We start from the raw sequence: 13,662 nt of genomic DNA, 5'->3' as shown, positions 1-13,662 counted from the left end.
TCCCGCAACCAGCCATTCTGCATTAGAAGACGATCCGACAAGCAGTAATAAATGGATACATACTCCACAATCCCAGTGCAGCTCAGGAATTCCAGCTCCACTGTCGATGGAGGAATGCTTCAGGATTTGGGTCTTCCATCTGGTCTTGTGTATAGGTCAAGCTGGAGCTAGCCGGCAAACAATTCCAATTAAAACTAATGGGAATTCCTGAAATTCTTAGGAGTCACAAGGTTAAGCACTCTATTCACTTCAAGTGGTAAATCAGTGTGGTTGAAGGTAAACAAAAAGTGCAGCAGAGATGTGGCTCAGAGATTAAACTGAACGATCAGGAACTAGCTCTGGTGTTAATACACCAAGAAAACTAACAGTGGCAGACACAAGTTGAAACAAGAATGTGATATTACTATAGCAAGATCACGCAAACAGCAGTATAATAGCATTTGTGAGTCATAGGTGGAATACATTCATTCTTGCAAAATGATCCTGGGCAGTACAAGCATTAGGTCAGTGGGGTTTTTGAAAAGGCAGTGCTGTTAAAAGTCTGGATGTTTTGCCATGGTACATAAATGGATCCTTCTTCCAAATCCCTTCCTCCTTCATCAGCTTCTTCTTTTCCAGGCTTTCTCTTTCTCCCTTCAAGATAACTGCATCTCCACGGAGAGTGAGAGGCGTCAGGAATTCCCAAGGAAGTCTGTTATTCCTATTTTGTCAGCAGCGGAGAATGTCGTCCGTCAAAGCTTTGTAAATAGAGGGTTTTAAATCTTGGGATTATCCAGCTTTCATAACATTTATACCTTCCACTTAGTGGAGTGCGCTGATGAACACAGAAAAGTGCGTTGACGGGTTTAGGATTCCCACAAGGATTTACTCCAAATCTACTTACAGATTTTAACAGTAGCATCTTTGTGTGTGTAGCACCACATGTCCACAACAGCATGTCCACTACCTTCTCCTTAAGTCACCCTGATCGATCTGCTTCCAAATACCCTTGTCTACTTTCCGGAATATTTTCCTTTTATTTACTCTTGGCATACGGGCGTCGATGGCAAGGCCAACATTTATTGGCCATCCCTAGTTACACCTGAGAAGCTGGTATGTTCCAGCAGCAGGCTCTAGGATGTTGACCAAGTGACAATGAAGGAACAGTGATATCGTTCGGATTCAACAGCACTACCCTTGCACTTGTGGTCACCAATGACCAGAAATTTAACTGAACCAGCCACACAAATACCGTTTCTGCAACAGCAGAGCAGAAACTGGGTATTCATTTCATTGGAGACAGCAAGAGACTGCGGATGCTGGAATCTGAAACAAAAAAATCAAACTGCTGGAGGAACTCAGTGGGTCGAGCATTGGCTGTGAGGGGCGAAGGAAGATCTCATCCAGGGTCTTGACCCGAAACGTTGACACTTCCTTCTCCCCACCTCCCAACAGATGCTGAGTTTCTCCAGCAGTTTGTTTTTTATTCATTTCATTCATTGTTTAAATACTAATAGACTTGTCTTAAAATGATTCCTAACCACTAAGGGCAACCTGGACAAAAGAAAAAATGAAGTAATGGAGCACTTATTGAGATAGAATCATACAACATGGGAAAAGGCCCTTCGTCCATACTTGTCCTTGCCAACCAAGAAGTATATTCAAGCTAATCCCGTTTCCCAACCCTTGGCCCATATCTCTCTAAACTCTTGTCATTTATATATCTGTCTACATACTTCTTAAATGTATCTAATGTACCTGCCTCAACCACTTCCTCTGGCAGCTGGTTCCATAATCTATCACACGCTTCTTTTGATAATGAGTGAGTGGTTGCAATGTTGGCAATAGCTCTCCTTTTGTCATCTTCTGTTTGACTGCGTGCTCCAGACCACAACAGCAAAGTCCATTTCAATGAAATTAATAAGGCACAAAGGTTTCCAGTGACGTTATTGGTTTCTTAGAAGCTGTCAATCAGCAAGAGAATGAAGTAGCTCTGGGAATTTAAGATTAAATGCACGTTTTGTGGACTGATAAGTCAGTTTGTAAATCTTGGCAATCAGGATTGATGCTAATATGTGCCAAGAAAGTGTTTAGAGTTCTGAGTCAATTCTGAAGTTGTCACAGCTGATTGGTGCCTTCACATTGAGAAAGGCCCTTAGTTCAGACGTGTAATGAAAAGCTATCACTTCAGACTGATTTGTTCTGGAATTGACAGGTATCTGCTTGTCTCAAAATGTTCACTTACAGGAATTAACCACTAACTGGCAGACATGTACATGAACATAAGGACAAAATAAAATCATCAGCCTCTTTGAGAGAACAGGCCAAGTTAAATGTAGCTTCTGATCAGCAGCAGGAAAGTATATTTGTGTCTAAGAATCTCATTGTTACAAAACATCCATCTTAACTACGAATAACATCCTAAATATCCTCTACTAAAAATATCAGTGGATGCAGGAATCCACCCTGACTGTTACTTCAACATAAAGTCGTGATGCTTGGGGCCATAAAGAAAGTTGATGTCGGATCCACAGCAATTCATTGGGAAGCTTGGAAATGAAATAAGCATTTACTCTCCAGCCACCGTCATCATTCATTGAGAACTATGTGATCTGCCTTGTCTCTCACCTTTTCTCCACGTCCCTAAACACTTTGGATTAACAGAAAACTATCATTGTCAGATTTTAAACTTCATGTTGATCATGCATGATCTGCCATTAGTGGTGGAGCCTTCCAAACTTCTACCAACCTTTGAGTGTAGAAGTGCTTCCTAGCATTAGTCCTGAAAGGATTGCCACTAGATTTTAGATCCTTGACTCCTTAAATAGTGGAAAGTGTTTCTTTCTATTACCCCATCTGTTCGTCCAATTATTGTGATTAACAGTGAAATCCATTGATCACAATTCAAACTTTTACAGCGCCATCGACCCGGGTTCAATTCCGGCCGCTGTCTGTAAGGAGTTTGTACATTCTCCCCGTGTCTGCGTGGGTTTCCTCCGGGTGCTCCGGTTTCCTCCCACATTCCAAAGACGTACAGGTTAGGAAGTTGTGGGCATGCTATGTTGGCGCCCGAAGTGTGGCGACACTTGCGGGCTGCCCCCAAAACATTCCACACAAAAAGATGCATTTTACTGCGTGTTTCGATGTACATGTGACTAATAAAGATCTTAATCTTAATTTTAATCTTTATAACAATGCCTGATTCATGGATCCATGGAATGGTGCTGGACAGAGGTGGACATTAATCGGTTTAAAAAGATCTTATTTTATCTTATCTTATCTTATCTTATCTTACCTTACCTTTGAATGTGACAGAATTAGACCATATTTCCTGCTTTATCCACTGCATTTTTTTTGTTCCAACTACATATTTTTATCTTTTTTGTAAGTGGCTACTTTTGGACAGTTTTTGAACTCAGGTGTATCTCAGAGAAGGCTTTCCAAATCCCAAGCACTGTGCATTTCTTAAAATGAGACTTTTTCTTCAAAGCAGGAACTGTATGTTGAGGTGAATCAGAAATGGAGGTGAAGGGAAAGGAAACTAATGTAGGAAAGGTTATACTCTGTGACCAAGTGGGCATGGAGTCTCCTCCAATGGCATTCTACCCTTGAAGCAGTTATATTTTTATCAGATGTCTACTGCGCAATACACAGACATCTCTCAGACCTGAGTGATTTCAGACTCGCCGCAATTAATCTGATGAATCAGAGGGTACACGAGTCTGGCACCAAACACAGCTCAATTTTGCCTCCAGTCTGTGGATCCACCCTACTCCAGATAAGATCAGGCATCAAGCCAGATTGGCACCCCTCCTAATTACATTGAGCCATTCAAATGTTCAGGATTCATGGTATAAACATTGAGCTAGCTCAGTGCATGACTGAGCAACCTTATCTTTAACTCTTTCACATCTACCTAAGTCCCTTGATTTTAATCACATTTTTAGATTAGTAAGCACCCTCATTGATAGATTCAAGCACACAGATACAGGTCATTTGATGCAACTAGTGTGTGTATAAGTGTTTATGCTTCATTTTAACCTCGCCCGTTCTCCATTCTGTTTTCCTATCAGTTAATCCTCCTGGTCCTTTCTGGTCTTCCCGGTTTCAGTAAACATCTGTCAGAGAATCCAAAGAAAATTGTACTTACAGAGCAATTTTAACCAATAAATGATTCAACAAAAAGATAATCAGACCAAATGTAAAAATTAAACTATGCAAAGATGCTAGAACAAGTGAACAAAAGCTTGGTTAAATGACTAGGTTTTAAGGAGGTGGGAGAAGAGGAGAAGGAGGTATAGAGGTGAGAGATCATGGGTGATGGTGCTCCCCTACCTCCAGGATGGAAGGAGCTTTGGCAATGGAAAAACAGATGAATATCTCGGGTAGGTGACAAAACTCCTGTTGAAGGATGACCGTTATGTGGAATTCCTGCAAGAATCTTACTTCCCACCTCAGCCTAAGCCTTAATTTTGTGGTCTTTTCGCATACAAGTATGGGCTGCTTTATTTGATGAGCGGTTGCAAATGGAATTCAAAACTGTGCAGTCATCAGCAAAAGTCCCCACTTCTGACCTTACAATGGAAGGAAGGTCTCCGATCAAGCAGCTGAAGGTAGTTAAGTGGAGGATACTACTTTGAGGAACTCCGGCAGTGATGTCCTGGGGCTGAGTGAGGCGGGACGCCAACCACTGAAGTGTTTCCCTTTTGATGTCCATGGCCTTCAGCTTTACCGGGGCTCCTTGATGCAATACTTGGACAGATGTTGCCTTGATATCAAGGACAATTACTGTCCCCTCACCTCTGGAATTTCACCTCTCTGATCAGTCTGGACCAAGGCCGCGATGAGGTCTGGAGCTGAGTGGTTCCAGTGAAACCCAAACTGGACGTCAGTGAGCAGGTTACTGGTGAGCAAGCACAGCTTCGTGGCACTATCCTCGACTGAGAGCACATTGATTAGGCAATACCTAGCCAGATTGGATTTGACCTGTTTTCCGTGAACAGGAAACAGCCAGACAACTTCCCACATGGTTGGGTAGATGCCAGTGTTGTAACTGTACTAGAACATCTTAGCTGGATATGTAGCTAGTTCTGGAGCACGGGACTTCAGTACATCAGCTGGGATGTTGTCTGGTCCCATAGTCTTTGCTGTATCCGGTATTCTCAGCGGTTACTTGATATCACACAGAGAGAATCTACGATCCATTGGTTGGAGCCATGCCATGACAAAGAAAGATGGCTGTGGTTGATGGAGGTCAATGGTGGGGCCCAGGATATGCCGTGTCCTGCCATCTTTGAGGATGATGATTGAGGCTGTCCTTGGAACCTCCTCCATTCACCGTTTAATCATCCACCCCCATTCACTATTAGATGTGGCAGGACTGCAGAGCTTTGACCTGATCTATTGTTGCGGAATGCTGAGCTCCATCTCTGGAATGCTGCTTAATCTGCTTAGCACACATGTTGTCCTGTGTTTGACCTTCACTAGGTTGGCACCTCATGTTTAGATGCTCCCAGCCTGCCCCTCTGCACCCCCTGTTTCCATGCTGTATTAGTGTAATGGGGCGGCATGGTTAGCGTAACGGTATTACAGCGCCAGTGACCCAGGTTCAATTCTTGCCGCTGTCTGTAAGGAGTTTGTACGTTCTTCCCGTGTGTGTGTGGGTTTCCTCCGGGTGCTCCGGTTTCTTCCCACATTCCAAAGAGCTGTGGGCATGCTATGTTGGCGCCAGAGGGATGGGGACACTTGTGGGCTGCCCCCAGAACATTCACAGTAACACAAAAAGACGCAATTCACTGTGTTTCGATGTACATGTGACTAGTAAATAAATATCTTATCTTATCTTATTACTCTATGAGTCTATGTTTAGATGGGATTCTTGGTTGGTATGGACAAGTTGGGCCGAAGGGCCTGTTTCCCTGCTGTATGACTCTATGACTCCTCACTGAACCTGAGTTGAAGTCCTGGCTTGATTGGAACAGTAGAGTGAGGGATGTGCCAGGCTATGCCATTACAGATTGGGACGGGGTACATTTCTGCCGCTGATGGTCCACACGACCTCGTGGATGCCCTGTTTTGAGCTGCCAGATCTGTTCCAAATCTACGGCATTTAGCACAGTTATAGGGCCACAAAACACAATGGATGGTGTCCTCAGTGTGGATTCAGGACCTCGTTTCTGGGTCTGTGCAGTGGTCTCTTTTATCAAAGCTGTCATCTGCCACAGGTGAGGATTATCCCTCACGTTGATTCACTCACCCCCTTGGTGGCTTGGTGGTAGGAGGCAGAGGGTGGTAGTGGAGACTTGCTTTTCAGATTGGAAACCTGTAACCAGTGGTGTGCCGCAGGGATTGGTGCTGGGTTCTTTGTTTGTCACATCTATTAATGATTTGGAAGAGAATGTACGTGGCATGATTAGTAACTTTGCAGATGACATCAAAATTGGTGGAAAAACGGATGGTGAAGAAGAGTTGTGTAAGGTTGGAATTAGATCTAGATCAGGATCTAGGATCTAGATCTGAGTTAAGTACCATTAGCCATCCCCTGCCCACTTTCCCGGTAGATCTAGATCAGGATCTAGATCAACCGGGAAAGTGGACAGGGAATGGCTAATGGTACTTAACTCAGACGGGTGTGAAGTGATACATTCTGGGAAGTCAAACCAAGCCAGGATGTACACAGTGAACAGCAGAGCCCTGGGGAGTGTTATTGAACAGAGATACTTAAGGCTACAGGTACATAGTTCCCTGAAAGTGGCGACATAGGTAGACAGAGTGGTGAAGAAGGCGTACGGCATGCTTGCCTTAATCGGCTGAAGCATTGAGTATTGGGGTTGGGGCGACGTGTTGCAGGTGTACAAGTTGTTGGTTAGACCACACTTGGAGCATTGTGTGCAGTTCTGGTCTCCGCGCTATAGGAAGGATGTGATTAAACTAAAGAGGGTGCAGAGAAGATTCACAGGAACATTGCCTGGATTGGAAGGCCTGAGTTATAAGGAGCGATCAGATAGGCTGGGACTGTTCTCCCTGGAGTCAAGGAGACTGAGGGGTGACCTTATGGAGTTTTATAAAATTACGAGGGGCGTGGATGAGGTAGATGGTCACAGTCTTTTAGTGGAGTCTAAAACTAGAGGGCACAAGTTTAAGGTGAGAAGGGAAAGATTTAAAGGGATCTGAGTGGCAAGTTTTTCGCACAGTATGTGGAACAAGCTGCCAGAGGAAGTAGCAGAGACAGCTACAATTACAACATTTAAAAGATGATTCCAGTAGACCTACCACTGTATCACCATCATCCCCTAACAGTAACCTCACCTGACAGATACAGGATGAAATGTCAGCAGCTATTCTGCTACTGATACCCTCGAGGATCCAGGTGGATGGTGATATGAGCAAGCACGTGACAGATGAACATTAATACGGGGAAGTCTGAAGCATAGGCAGGAAGAAAGAGGAGAAGCCAGATGAACTGAATGCTACATATTTAACGACAACGCAGGAGCCGAAGACCATAAATCTTTAAATTTTTTTTTAAATTTTACTTACAGCATGGTAACAGGCCCTTCCAGCCCAACGAATCCGCGCCGCCCACTTTAAACCCAAATTAACCTACCCGTACGTCTTTTCAATGTGGGAGGAAACCGGAGCACCCGGAGGAAACCCACGCAGACACGGGGAGAACGTACAAACTCCTTACAGACGGCGGCGGGAATCGAACCCCGATCGCTGGCGCTGTAATAGCGTCGCGCTGACCGGTACGCTACCATGCCGCCCTTGAAGGCAGCACGGATTTAGAATTGGGCATGCTATGTTGGCGCCAGAAGAGTGGCGACACTTGCGGGCCGGCCCCAGAACATTCTCAGTAGCGCAAAAAGATGCATTTCACTGTGTGTGTTTAAATTGTTTTAAATGCTTGATTTCGTTAATAATGAAATGGCAAGCAAGAGACTAATGCTAAACAATTTCAGGACATTGATAAGGTTGCAGTTGGAGCACTGTGTTCAGGCCTTGGCGCCACACTTTAGGAAGGATGTCACCCCCTAGAGATGTGAGGAAAAGACTATGAGCATGAGGGACCAAACTATGAGAAGCGACTGGAGAGATAGTACCCCTTGGACCGGAGAAAGTTTACAGGAGATTTGATAAATATATTCAAAAGCATAAGTGGCAAGGACTTTACAAGGTTGTCTACCTGGACAGGTTCTCCTTATTTACTCCATCAAAATCACAAATAAGGAATATGTGTTTCTTGCCAATGGAAAGGACATGGATTTAACATCGTGAGCAATTAAAAGGAGAGGAGATGCAGCAAGATGTGATATGGACTGCAATGCCTGGAAGCCGATTGCACACTAATATTCGGAAGCAAACCCAACAAAGACTCAAAAGAAGAACGTTACAGCGGTGTGATGAAAGAGCAGAGAACCAGGGTTGCTGCAGAGATCTCTTATTAAGCTGGTGTGGGCTCAGTGGGCTACCTCCTGTGCAGCAACAGATCATAATTTTAATATGAGAAAGGATAATTGCACATCTGGGTGAATTTTGAGATGGAAGTCATTGAACGTAAACCTTCCCTGACATCATTTACCAACTCCCTCCCTTGGCACCTTTCCAGAGTCCCGCAGCTTCCAATATGGTGCACACCACATTCGCTGATTCATTCACCTTCACATTCATTCAGTACATTCCCCTATTTCTATCTGGTTCCAAAGTGTCAGGGTTCTCTCATACGGAAAACAAGTGATTCTCATTTGTCCTGGGGCATCTGGTGGGACGATCCAATCCTGGACCTCAGGGTAAAGTTGGAATGACAGTAAATGACGCTGCTCAATACAATTCAGTACAAACAAGTACCAGCGTGCTCATGACATTATATTTCAAAGTAACAATATTATCAAATCCCCACTAAAACCAGTGCCATCACAGGCAGAAAATATTAAACTCACAGGGAAAAGGTGCCGTGTATTTAAAACAAACTCTCTGGATTACATGGAACCTCCCATAACAGCCACTGATCTGTGCTGTCTCATTGGTCTGTCCTGACAGTGTGTTGCATCTTACTCTCCACCTCTCTGTTGCCAGCACAGTGGTGCAGCCTGTGGAGCCAATGCCTCACTGCTCTGGCGACCCAGGTTCGATCCCCACCTCAGGTGCTGTGTGTGTGGAGATTGCAAGTTCTACTCTCCCACATTCCAAAAGAGTGCCGTTTGCTCGGTTAATTAGCCACTGTACGTTGCCCTGAGGGTGTAAGTGAGTGGTAGATGGGAGTGTGGGGAGAATAATGTAGGGATAGCATAAATGGGTTGTTGATGGTCAACATGGACTTGATGTGCCTGTTTCTGTGCTGCATGACCCTATGACTCTCCAGATGATGATCTTGCCCAAGAGCTTGTTCATTGGTTATCAAAACGTAACCTGTTACTGACCTAAGCAGGTGCTCAAACACCAACAACTGGAATCAGTTTCTCCCCCAAACCCCTGGGTGGTGAGGTGGGATGGGAGGGTGGGAAGATATAGGGAATTCCACCAGTCTTACCCTCAGCTGGCAACCCCACCAAACCCAGCTGCTGCCAAGGCCGACATTGGCGAACTTAACCCCGATCGGGTATTGAACATGACAGCAATTGATATGTCCACTTCACGGCCAGACTGTGTAGACCAATGGGGATGCTGGAAAGCCTTCACAAGTTCAACTCCTCCTGAAGGAATTAGCTGAAGCCACAAAAGGGGATGAGAAATCATTAGTTCACCTTGACATGGATGGGATAATTTTCTCTGCCCAAGACCGCAAGAAGCTGCTGAGAGTTGTGGACACAGCTCAGCGCATTACGGACACCAGTCTCCCCTCCTTGGACTCTCGTTGTCTTGGTGTAGCAGCCAGCATAATCAAAGACCCCACCCACCCAGGACATCCTCTCTTCTCTCCTCTTCCATCGGGTAGAAGATACAGAAGCCTGAGGGCACGTACCACCAGACTTAAGGACAGCTTCTACCCCACTGTGATAAGACTATTGAACAGTTCCCTTATACAATGAGATGGACTATGACCTATGACCTCATGATCTACCTTGTTGTGACCTTGCACCTTATTGCACTGCACTTTCTCTGTAGCTGTGACACTTTACTCTGTACTGTTATTGTTTTTACCTGTACTACATCAATGCACTCTCTACTAACTTAATGTAACTGCACTGTGTAATGAATTGATCTGTACGATCAGTTTTTAAGCAAGTTTTTCACTGTACCTCGGTACAAGTGACAATATTAAACCAATACCAATACCAATACCACAGCCAAACCGGCTCTTGAAGTTGGTTGAGGTGGAGAGAGAGAATAGTGGATTGGGAAGTAGTGGATTGTTTGCGTGCACCGCACCCCAGCCCCATTATAAAGAGAACTGTTATGGGCCTACAGTAAGGAATATGTGGCCCAGCTGGTAACTGACTGTGTTTGTGCCTCTCGCAATTCTACTCACATTTTAGTTACTTCACTTTCACATTCTTGGCTGGCGTCCCCTTATATGGAACCTTCAGCTGGGGGAGAAAATAAAAAAAAAATCTGTAAATAGTTTAATGCAAAAATGCTTGGCTCCACAAAGGGAGCTCTCGTTTCTCATCAAACTGGTTTGAGTTTGGTTACATTTGGAAGATGTGAACCAGATGTTCGATTCCCCCCAAGCAACTGCTGTTCCTCTTCACAGCCTCCCGAAGGTCAATGGCAAAGAGCACAGTTTGGATTTACAGCAGGAAAAGGCTCAGAGACTATTTTTGGAAGAGGAGGAACACATTCCTCCCTCTCGGCATGCACACAGATCACAGACGATGAATGCTATGTTTTCATAAACTCTTGTCCATTTCCTGTAATATTGCTCCTAACAAGCTTCCTGCATTTGAACAGCCTCACTGAGGTTATTAAGAGATTTACAAGAACTTCTCTTTTCCCACTGTGATTAGAATCATAGAAACGATCCCAAGGAGAGTTTACCTAATCAAAACAGACTCAAATGCCAACAGCCAGCAGGAGGCCTCTTGGTTTGAGCAGGACGAAGGCCAGAGAGAAAGAGAACTCCGATTCTACACGTCCCCACAACATATTCTACCCTGTCTCTAGGTACAGTGAACCCAGGCACAGTGGGCCAGATCCCCAGGTACTGAATGGCCTCTTATGTTAGCAACATGCCACACAGGAAGTGCATGCTTGTTGCTAGGCTGATGTGCAATGCCGCCAGATTGGAAAAGGCCAAATAAATCACTAGCTCATGTCCACTCCCTATACAGAGATCTGGTGTTTTTCACATGTAATAAGGGATCTCATGTTTCCACAGCCAAACCTTGTTGACCAAAAGCAGACACCACGATCTACGCTGAAGACATCCAGGCATAAATGGGACCTAACAGATGATTCTTAAAGGGGCTACCACAGGCCACAAGGTAAGGTTTGACGGAATGTGGAGCTAAGGAGCATTAGACCTGCAGAGGTTGCCCCCTCTTCTCTCTGCTTGTCCAGAGAAGAGCTCATCCCAGTTACTAGGCCAGCATACTTGTATACGCACACACATCATCGATGCATCAGTTAATAAGAATGCGCCAACAGCAAAAAGGCATCACTTACATGACTTTTAGCCAAAAACAGCTTAATAAGCATTCTTTCAAGATAAGTACAGGGCATTCTTCGTGATTTGTTAATTAAGGAAAACAGAAAATGCTGGAAATACTCAGCAGGTCAGGCACATCAGTGGGAAGAGAAACTGAGTTAACCTTCCAGATCGTTTAGGGAGTATTTATAGCATTTTCTGTTTTTATTTTAGGTTTCCAGCGTCTCCAGTTTTCTTCTTTATTTTCTGTTAAAAAAGGAAACAAGATGGCCTGAGTTGTCCAGGCACATGATCAGTCAGTGGTGAGTTAACTGGTCACAGTCAGACCTGCAATGCTGCAATTCACTGCAAGTCTCTACTGTAATGCAGTAAATGCAGATACTGCAGCAGGTAATTTTCACACAGAAAGATCCCACAAACCTTCAACAACTGGAAACTGCGCTGATATTTTTTTTGTTAGTGACGTTGGTTGAAGTATAAAGGTTGGCTATGCCGTTTTGGAGAAATCCCTAGATCTTCTTCGAAAGAAGATTTTTGCATTCAGCTGGGAGGCAACACATAGGGTCTCAGCCAGGGTTTTGCACTCATCGCCCTGAAGTAAAACTTGAATCTGACTCTGAAGCAGGAGAACTGGGTAACAGCTGAGGCTCTGGGTTAACCAAAGGACACTCAGTCAGGGCTCCCAGGATCGATGGCGATCCTATGACTCCTGTCTCACACAGGACTGAGGAGGCAAGTATCTGTCTGACAGATGCTTCTCAACACACGTTAGGAGTAGCCATCAGTGAAGTACTGGAAGAACTCAGCATCTAGAGTGCTACGTCATGGACACAGGCCATTTGGCCCATTGAGTCTGCACCAACCATCAAGCACCCATTTTACGCTAGTCCTACATTAGTTGAAATCTTTTATTCTCCCCACATTCCCATCAACTCCCCCAGATTCTGCCTCTCACTTACACATTAGGAGCAATCTATAGCAGCCAATTAACCCACCAACCTGCATATCTTTGGGATGTAGGAGGAAATCAGAGGACCTGAGAGGAAACCCACGTGGTCACGGGGAGAATGTGCAGACCTCACGCAGACAGCACCGGAGGTCAGGATTGAACCCAGGTCTCTGGCGCTGTAAGGCAGCGGTTCTACTCTCTGCACCACTGTGCTGCCCTGTGGGATCCTTCTCAGCATAGCTGAGTGGGTAGACACTTTTGTTCAGCTGTTCGGTCTGGGTGCTCGAGACGTCAGGTAAGTTAGAGTCTTGGGGTAATAGAGTAATACAGCATGGAAACAAGCCCTTCAGCCCAACCCATCCATGCCGACTGTGGTGCTAGGTCCAAGCTAGTCCCATTTGGCTGTGTTTGGCCCATATCCCTCTAAACCCCTCCTATCCATGTACTTATCCAAATGCCTTTTAAGAGTTGATGGGAATGTAGAAAGAATAATACGAGATTAGTGCAGGATTAGCCCAAATGGGTGCCTGATAATCCGCACAGACTCGGTGGGCCAAAGGGCTGATTCCACGCCGTGACACTTTATGTTTCCCTGTGGTCCTCAGTTGACTTTGAACAAATGTTCCCCATTTTCTCAGCTGATATTTGGGCAGCCATCAGTTAAGTTCACCTCCAACCACCTACAACCCATGAAGTGGTTCATCTAAAGGTCACCTCCTTAATGTATAAGGCCAGCTTTGAAATACACTCTAAAACCCAGAAGACTGTCAGTATATATTCACACACAATGGAATTTTCTAACATAAATAAAGATGATCTTTCTCCACACAACGATTGTTTTCCTTGCAATCGGCAGTCTTCCCATCAGCAAGCTGATGATACTTGATAATTTTGGTATGCTCCGATCTGTTATCAGAGAGTCTCCTGTGGCCGGGTCAAACTGACTGTTGAAAGTTCTGGTTTGAATATGCCGGCAGCTGATGGAATGATCACAACGAGTAAACTGAAAACACTCCAAATCAAATACCCATCGACAGGACTCACCCTGGTTATATTCATCCTGTCTGAGATCCAATCTGTTTATGGCTTTTCTACATTGTGATCCGATCTGTCTCATTTTTGAAGTATTCAGTTGATCATTTACCCT

The 13,662-nt window shown here is 44.7% G+C and overlaps 1 protein-coding gene across 2 annotated transcripts in view; it reads right to left on the bottom strand.

Annotated features, from left to right (window-relative positions):
• The window catches only part of eva1ba (eva-1 homolog Ba (C. elegans)), an 85,311-nt gene extending 85,019 nt beyond the window's left edge, over window positions 1-292 (bottom strand). For both annotated transcript variants that reach the window (XM_052036624.1, XM_052036630.1), the window contains exon 1: window positions 64-292. The gene's annotated coding sequence lies outside the window, so the exon portion shown is untranslated. The remainder of the gene's footprint in view (window positions 1-63) is intronic.
• Between the last annotated feature and the right edge of the window lie 13,370 nt (window positions 293-13,662).

The sequence above is a fragment of the Pristis pectinata genome, chromosome 22, assembly GCF_009764475.1.
Source record: "Pristis pectinata isolate sPriPec2 chromosome 22, sPriPec2.1.pri, whole genome shotgun sequence".
Classification (NCBI taxonomy): Eukaryota; Metazoa; Chordata; class Chondrichthyes; order Rhinopristiformes; family Pristidae; genus Pristis; species Pristis pectinata.
The sequence above is the reverse complement of the archived record's forward strand: the minus strand, read 5'-3'. Positions and strand labels throughout refer to the sequence as shown.